Source organism: Triticum aestivum, chromosome 4A (genome assembly GCF_018294505.1).
Source record: "Triticum aestivum cultivar Chinese Spring chromosome 4A, IWGSC CS RefSeq v2.1, whole genome shotgun sequence".
Classification (NCBI taxonomy): Eukaryota; Viridiplantae; Streptophyta; class Magnoliopsida; order Poales; family Poaceae; genus Triticum; species Triticum aestivum.
The window spans coordinates 337,002,055-337,010,238 of NC_057803.1; positions in this window are offsets into that span (position 1 = coordinate 337,002,055).

Consider the following 8,184-nt stretch of genomic DNA (forward strand, 5'->3'; position numbering starts at 1 on the left):
GGCGCCCGGTTGGCGTCGGTCGTCCGGCGTTTTGCTTCGGGATCAGTGGCACTGGATTTCTGGTAAGCGTCGGACATCCTGTGCCTGGGACTTGTCAGACGTCCGATGTTCGTCGGTCGTCCGGCGGCTGTAGAAGGTCGGACGTCCAGTGGCTTCCGGTCGTCCAGTCGATGTAGACTCTGCAACTCCTTCTTCTTTTGTCTTCTCTTCCATGCTTCCCTCGCGGATGGTGTAGGTGTTCCTTGGCGCTTGCACTCCTCCTCGTCATCCGTGAAGTTCTGACAATACCTATGCATGCACACGAGAGGGGTGTCAAGTAGTATACCATCCTCGAAGGGGTCAAGTGAGCACATGTAAAGGAGATGATTCACCTTTGTGTATGTGAAGTAGATGTCGCATGTGTCATTAACTTGCCAAACGGACTCTTGACATGTTGATGCCCGTTGGATGGTCCGCATCATCTCCCCTCCCTTGGGAAAGATCCGACCTCAGATCGAAAACCAAATCGCCAAGTAGTCATCATCTTCAAGCTTGAAGTGGGCACTCTCCAATGTCGCACCGTCTAGCGATTCCTACAAAATGAGCAAGGACTACAAACACTTGGAAAAATAAATGTGGTTAGAGTTAGTGGAAAACCAAGCATTCAAGAGGTGATTCACCAAACAAGTGTCGTCATCATGCAAAGCATATGGTGTGACAAAGGATTGTGACATGGCATGTAAGCATATCAATCTAGCACAAGCAAAGAAATCATGGGGACAAGCATGTGAATGTGAGGTAGTGATGCAAATATGTGTGACAGGAGAAGAAGCATCTACCTCAAGTTCATAGCAAGCATTCACAAATTGCCCAATTAAAGGTCTATGGTAGGCATAGGAATCATTCACAACACCAAATAAAATGAAGTGTCTAAACACATGTGTCAAGTGCAAGACAATACAAGGATAATGTGCATGGGATGTAGTGAATATAGTGTGGCGCTCAACACAATAGAAAGAGCAATTATTCATCATGTGTGAGGCAATCAAGGCAAGCATGTAGCAATCAATGGGACATGGCATATTTGAATAAATGACATTGTTGCAACCAAACATGTGATAGGAGCAAGTAATCCAAGAATTGGATGCAACACACAAGGCATATAATTGTGAAAATGACAAGTCGAAGCAAGATCTGTAACAAGTGTGCAATCAAGTGGTCCAAGATGAACAATAAGTCTCATGGTGCAAGCAACAGAAGTAGTATGATCCACAATATCCATGCTCAAGAAAGATGTCACCTTGAAGGCGTGTCCTTGTGCATTCTTCATAGTGCCGAAGTGGTAGGAAAAGTGTTGGAGAAGTGAGTCGTGGTCGAATGTATGAGGCTCGCTCTCAAGAGCTCGAATGGTCAACTCATGCGAAGCGAAAGTCGACACAAGGTCCAAGTATCCCACACATGCACACAAGAAAGCAAGGAATGTATGCGCATTGTAGATAAACACATCATCCATCATGATGGTTCTCTTCTCTTGCACATAACCATTAGAAGCACAAGTGCATGAACAATATGATGCAACAATGGCAATATTCATGGCACGAGGTGTATGGTGCAAAGAAGGAAGACAAGCATGCTTCACAAAAAATATGTCAAAATCTCCAAATATAGGCGAGAATGCTATGGGGGCAATATCATGAGCAAGATTAGAATCATTGTTGCACTCAATACATGGAAAATTGTCTAACATGAGAGAGGCAACACATGGAGATATATGACAAGAAGCAATAACAATCATGTTGTGCAAATCATGTAAATGGTTGTCATCAACCACATGAAGTGAGAAAGTTTGAGTCATCGGTGATGCAACAAGGCAGGCAAACATAGTAATCCAGGCGTGCAAGCTAGTAGTGCGAAGATGCAACATACTAGAGTAAATCATGGCAATCATGTCATGAGAGAAAATAATAGGCATAGTGATGCGGAGCATCCCAAGGTCATCCCCATGGACCTGCCATCGCCTCATCAAGTGCCTAGCGGACCCATGACACGAGCACGCACAAGAGCTCTCGAAACCAAGGTGACATCACTCCTCTCACGTTTCCACTTTGATGCACATGAGACATGGCTACTACCTCATACGGACACATTGTGCATACTTGGGTACCATGGGGAAGCTAAGGAGCAAGGAGAAGAAGAAGAGGAAGATGGACATGAAGACAGAGAAGAAGAAGTGATGAAGAAGAAGCTACAGGCTCCGGACGACCGGCCAGGACCAGATGTCCGACGATCTCCAGGCTCCGGGCGTCTGGCCCCCTCCGGACGACCGACTCCACCGAACCCGAACCAAATCTATGGATTTCCGGAGTCCAACGGACGACCAACGCCCGGACGTCCGAACCCGACCGGGCGTCCGACCGAAGCACCCCCGAGCCGAAATTACGGACGTCCGACGGGCACCGGACGTCCGGAACCTCGCGAGCCTCCGGATGACCGGTGACTCCCGGACGTCCGGCACCTGTGCGCTGCCATGTGTTGGGCCGCAGCCCATATACCCCCTTTTTCGCCCCTTTTTACACTAAGACTATATATAGACCTCTCCCTCCTCCTTTCTAGGGTTAGCAAAGGATTAGCTCATATTTTGTGTGAGAGCTTTGCTCATCCACTTGGACACCTTCTCCTCGGAGATTCGAGCCTCCACCGGAGAAGATCCCCCAAGAGGATTCAAGACCCATTTTAGGGAACAAATCAAGACCTCCTCACAGAGAAGATCGGCTACCCTTGTATCGTCCTTAGTTGTCTGTGGATCGCGTATCTTTGCTTATGTACTCGAGGATCTAGCACACGTGTGACTTATTCGTGTTGGTTTAGTGTTTCCTCTTGTGTTTCCCTTGTGTTTTCCCTCGTTTTCCTCCTCGTGTTCTTCGTGTTCATCGCGGGATCTGCTCCTATCATGAAAGATCGGCCGATTATGGTTCCACCCTACATCATCTTGGTATCAAGAGCCACGTTTATCACGATTTCGGAGCCTCCCTGTAGTGTTGCTAGCCTAGTTTTTGTTGTTTTTGTCCCAAATTCTAAAATTCCCCACAAAAATAGCACCAATTTTTTTTGTGATTTGTTGGTGTGTTGAAATTTTGTTGGTTCGGATCCGTGGATTTGCTTTGTTTTGAGCAGATCTAGCTTTTCCCCTCGTCTCCACACTTCCCATCCACAAAATCCTCCGGATTCGACGTATTTCCACCTCTCCACCATGAACCCTAGCTGTTCATCCCTTTCCCAAATTTTCACCCAGGCACCGCACGTCCGACCCCTACCGGATGTCCGACGACCGGACGATCGGCCCAGCCCGAACGTCCGATGAACCCTGATGAAACTGAATTTTTTTCAGTTTTGCACCACCACCGCCCCACATTTCCGCATACGCACTCCTACCACCTATACACCATCACCACTCGCTCCGACACGTGTTTCCACTTCGAGCTTTGAGAATTTGAGTTGCGGTTCCGTATCCTTTTGTGTTTCGACTATCTAGGTACTATTCGACATCAACATCACCACCGCTCATATTTGCCACGGACGCGTCATCAACAACGACCACCTCGACTACATCTTGGTATTTGGTCCACCATTTTGACACCATACCATAAGCAAGAATGGTAACCTTGTCTTGGTATCGTGATACATCATTATTGCCTTTACATTGATAGCCATCATAGCCTTACTCCTTTGCGTTGCTTACCCATCGAGACTAGCCATTGAGTATTGCCGGCAACGAGACTTGTGCACATTAGTGATCATACTTCCCATAGCATACATACATCATTGTTGCATATATTGGTATCATCTCTTGTGTCACAAAGTTGTCATCGCATACACAATTGCTATCTTGGTTCGTGAAGCATTGCATGAGAAAAGAGCTCCAATATTAAAGATCCAAACAAGCTTTTAAGCAAAAAGGAAAGATAAGCAAAGATCTTTTAAGCAAGAACCATAGCATCATACAACATTAAGATTGTCATACTAGATCATCTTGGATCATATCATAGAAACAGCTTGCATAGAGCATACTTGGGATAGAAGTCGTTGCATTTTTGGTAAGTACGTTGTGCACAAGTTCTTGTATCCGCCTATTGTGCAATCGTGCTAGCGTCTCTCTAGTGTTGTCCAACACGAGCATTTTTGTGGATCCCACATTTTGGCTCATCCTTGGTTGCACGACCCCAATTATCGTTTTGCATGTGTGTTTCCCTGTACCTTATATGCTTGGTATACTTGTTACATTGCATCTTGCGAATCTTTTCCAACATTATTGAAGCTCACTTACAATTGCATCAAATTTTGTGCCACCATCCTAACCAAGCTCCACCATAAGCTATTACTCGTGTAGGTGTGAGAAACTGACAAGAACTAGTACCAATTGTGCTATTTCCTTGTCCTACATTGGAGTGATCATCGATCCACTTTCAACTTCGGTCAAGGTACATTTGGTATTCGTTCTTCTCTTTCTATCACTCACATTTGTCTTAGAATGATGGATAGGCCAAGTACTTATACCAACCCACTCTTCATTAAGCACGACAACAACATGAACTCCTGCGTCACCAAGAGCCACCTCTTTGGTGCACAACGTGCTTTGCATCAAGAGCAACAAGCAATGAGTGAACACATCGACAACCTCACTGCCGACTTGCGACTCTCCGAGCAACGTACAAGGGACTACTTCAACCACAAGCTCAACGATCACAAGCAAGAGAATGATGCAAGGATGGACGAGATTCGCGTTTTATTGCTCAACCGCTCTTCTTCCACTTAGTCCTCCTCAAGAAGGACCCGCTCAAGTCGACACTCCGACTTCACCCTCTCCGGCTCAAGTACACCGACATCGAACACTCTACGCCGTGCTGCGTGCAACGATCGTCAAGCAAGCCTCAATCCTCTATGTGACACCGACTCTCAAGAGCACCGACAACGTCAAACCCAATAGGCTTTTGCGCTAGCACGAGAACGGCAACGACAATGCCAACATGAAGAGGAAGAACAAGCGCGATTACACCAAGTTGCACAAGATGCCGAGGCACAACGCCAAGAACGACAACTCCGTGAAGCTCAAGCACTTGTGGCGCAACAAGCACTCCAAGATTCAAGTCGAGCCATAGCCAACCGAGGTCGACAAGCTCGTGAACAAGAAGAAGGACTTCACGAAGAAATTCAAGAACGAAGATTTCAAGCTCGCGTGCATCGTCAAGTTCCTCAAGTTCCTACTCGAGCTCAACAAGGTCCTGCACAAGCTCGCCAAGAACATCAAGTTTGTCAAGAGCATGACGACAATGGAAATCCTCCACGACAAGAGCAACATGATGTTGACAACCCTCCTCACCAAGAGTGGCATGAGCTTGACAATCATCAACAACATGGACGTCATCATCCCCGACCGCAACACAATGAAGAGCGGCGCTACGGCAAGCAGTAGTTCACCATGCCCAAGTTCAATGGAAGCAACGATCCCGAAGAGTACCTTTCATGGGCATTGAAGGTCGACAAAATCTTCCACTTGCACAACTACGACAAAGAGAATAAGATCGCGATGGCATCCCTTGAGTTCCAAGACTATGACCTCATTTGGTGGGAACAAGTCATCGAGCACCGAGAGGCAAGAGGTGAACCACCCATCACTACTTGGGCGCAAATGAAGGATGTCATGAGAGCACGCTTCGTGCCTACCTACTAAAACCGCGACCTCTTCAAGAAACTCCAACTACTCAAGCAAGGAACCAAGAGCGTTGAAGAGTACTACAAGGAGATGGAGATTTCCATGATAAGAGCCAACGTCATGGAAGATGATGAGCAAACAATGCCACGTTTCTTGAATGGACTCAACCATCCTATCAAGAAGATCGCCGGCTTCCAACCATACTCGAATCTCATCGAGCTAGTACATCAAGCTACCAAAGCGGAACGTCAAGTGCAAGATGATTACAAGTATGCCAAGTTCTCATCCAAGTCATACGACTTCTCCAACACCCAAGCTTCAACGACTCCAACACCGTCTACCAAGCCTTCTACAAGCAACGTCGACAAGTTGAGTTCCAAGAAAGCTTCGTCAACTTCAAGTCACCCTCCTACTACAAGCAACTTCAAGTAGAGAGCTTCATCATCATCAACCCCCACCGATGAGACCATCAAGACAAGTTCCTTTAAATGCTTCACATGCGGAGGCCTAGGCCACAAGTCGTATGAGTGCACCAACAAGTGTACCATGATCCTCAACGACGACGGCACCTACGACTTGATGAGTGAAGGAGAAATGGATGCTCTTGAGCAAGTCGCCATGCACCGGCAAGTGAACGATGAATAGGAACAAGTCTTTTGCGATGAAGATTCAAGTCCCGCTCTTGTTGTCTCCAAAGTCTTGACTCTCCAACATTACCAAGAAGAAGACCAAAGATGCCACATATTCCACACCATGGACGGCATCAATGGACAATCCGTCAAGGTCATCATCGATGAAGGGAGTTCTCATAACCTCACAAGTGAAGAACTTTGCTCCAAGCTCCAATTGCCCAAGACGAAGCAACCACATCCATACAAAGTGCAATGGCTTAGCGACTCCGACACTGTCCAAGTCAAGCATCGAGTACAAGTCTCCTTCAAAATTGGCGCCTACGAAGACATATTGGAGTGCGACATCATTCCAATGACCGTTTGCCACCTTCTCCTTGGACGCCCATGGCAATTTGATAGAGGAGTCATCCACAACGGCTGAACGAACCACTACATCTTCAAGATGAAGGGCAAGGAGTACGTCCTTCTTCCAATGTTGACAAGCCAAGTGATCACCGACAAGCAAGCCACCCATCGTGGAGACCATAGTGAGAGAGCGAGCACCAAAAAGAGATTGAGCGCCACAAGCCCAAATTGAACACCTCCACGATGAGCGAAAAGAAGAACTTAGTCATATTTGCCACCAAAAGTGAGATAAGAGGAGTGTGTGAGAATCCATCTAGTGTCCTACACTACATCCTTTTGTGCAAGGACAATGCACCACAAGCTAACACCTCTCACACTCTTCCTATAGTTTTATCTTCTCTTTTGCAGGAATTTCACGATATTTTCCCTGACGAGCTACATCCGAAACTACCTCCACTACGAGGCATCGAGCACCGCATCGACCTCATCCCCGGAGCACCGCTATCGAACAAAGCTCCCTACCGCGTCAACCCCGAAGAAACCAAAGAAATACAAAGGCAAGTAAAGCATCTCATAGACCATGGACATGTGCATCAAAGTTTGAGCCCTTGTGTCGTCCCGGTCATTCTTGTGCCAAAACGAGACGGTAGATTTCGCATGTGCTCCGATTGTAGACCTATCAATGTTATCTGTCACATCCTAGTTAGCCATGCATTAGAGTGCTGCATCATGTTTACTTTTTCATCAGAAACTTGAAATGGGGATGACAGAACCCCCAGTCCCCTCTGAAACCAACTAGGGTTTACTAAAAAACTTTTTCAATGAACCTGAAATGCCCTTCTAAAATGCCCATCATTTTTGTCTTGGTTCAGAACCTCTGCCAAAAGTGGTGCACATTTTCCTAGGCCATCTTAGGGTTTTTGAATTAAATCATAAATATTTGAATTTGGGCATTTAAAATTATATAAAATATTTAAATGCTCAAATATCTCCAAACTAAAATGTTTCATGTTGGAAATAATCCAACTATGGACCAGGAGTAATTTGGTGATTTTAGGAGTTGCCTAAGTATTTTATTTAATTCAACAAAGTTGCAGAAGTATTAAAAAATAGAAACAGAAAGAAAATGGGAAAAGCTTACCTGGCGCCTGCTCCCGGCCCACCTGCCGGCCCAGCCCAGCACCGCTCCGGCGAGCTACTTGCCGGCCAGGCAGGCAGGCAGGTGCCCGACGGCGACCGCCGCGTGCGCCACGCACCTGCTCGCCACCTCGCCGCTCCCCTCGCCCGGTGACGTCGTGGATCAGCCTCCCTCGCTCCCCCGAACCCCCCAGACACCCCCTCTCCTCTCCAGCTCCTCCCCCTCGCGCTCCCCCGCCATGGCCGACGCCACCATCGCCGTGCCTTCGTCGTAGCCGTGCTCCCCGCCGCCCGTGCGTCCTCTCACCGTGTCCAGGAGCTCCGCCGCTGTCCACTTCATCGAGCAGCCGAGCCCCGAGCGCTCGCAACGCCCGAGTCCAC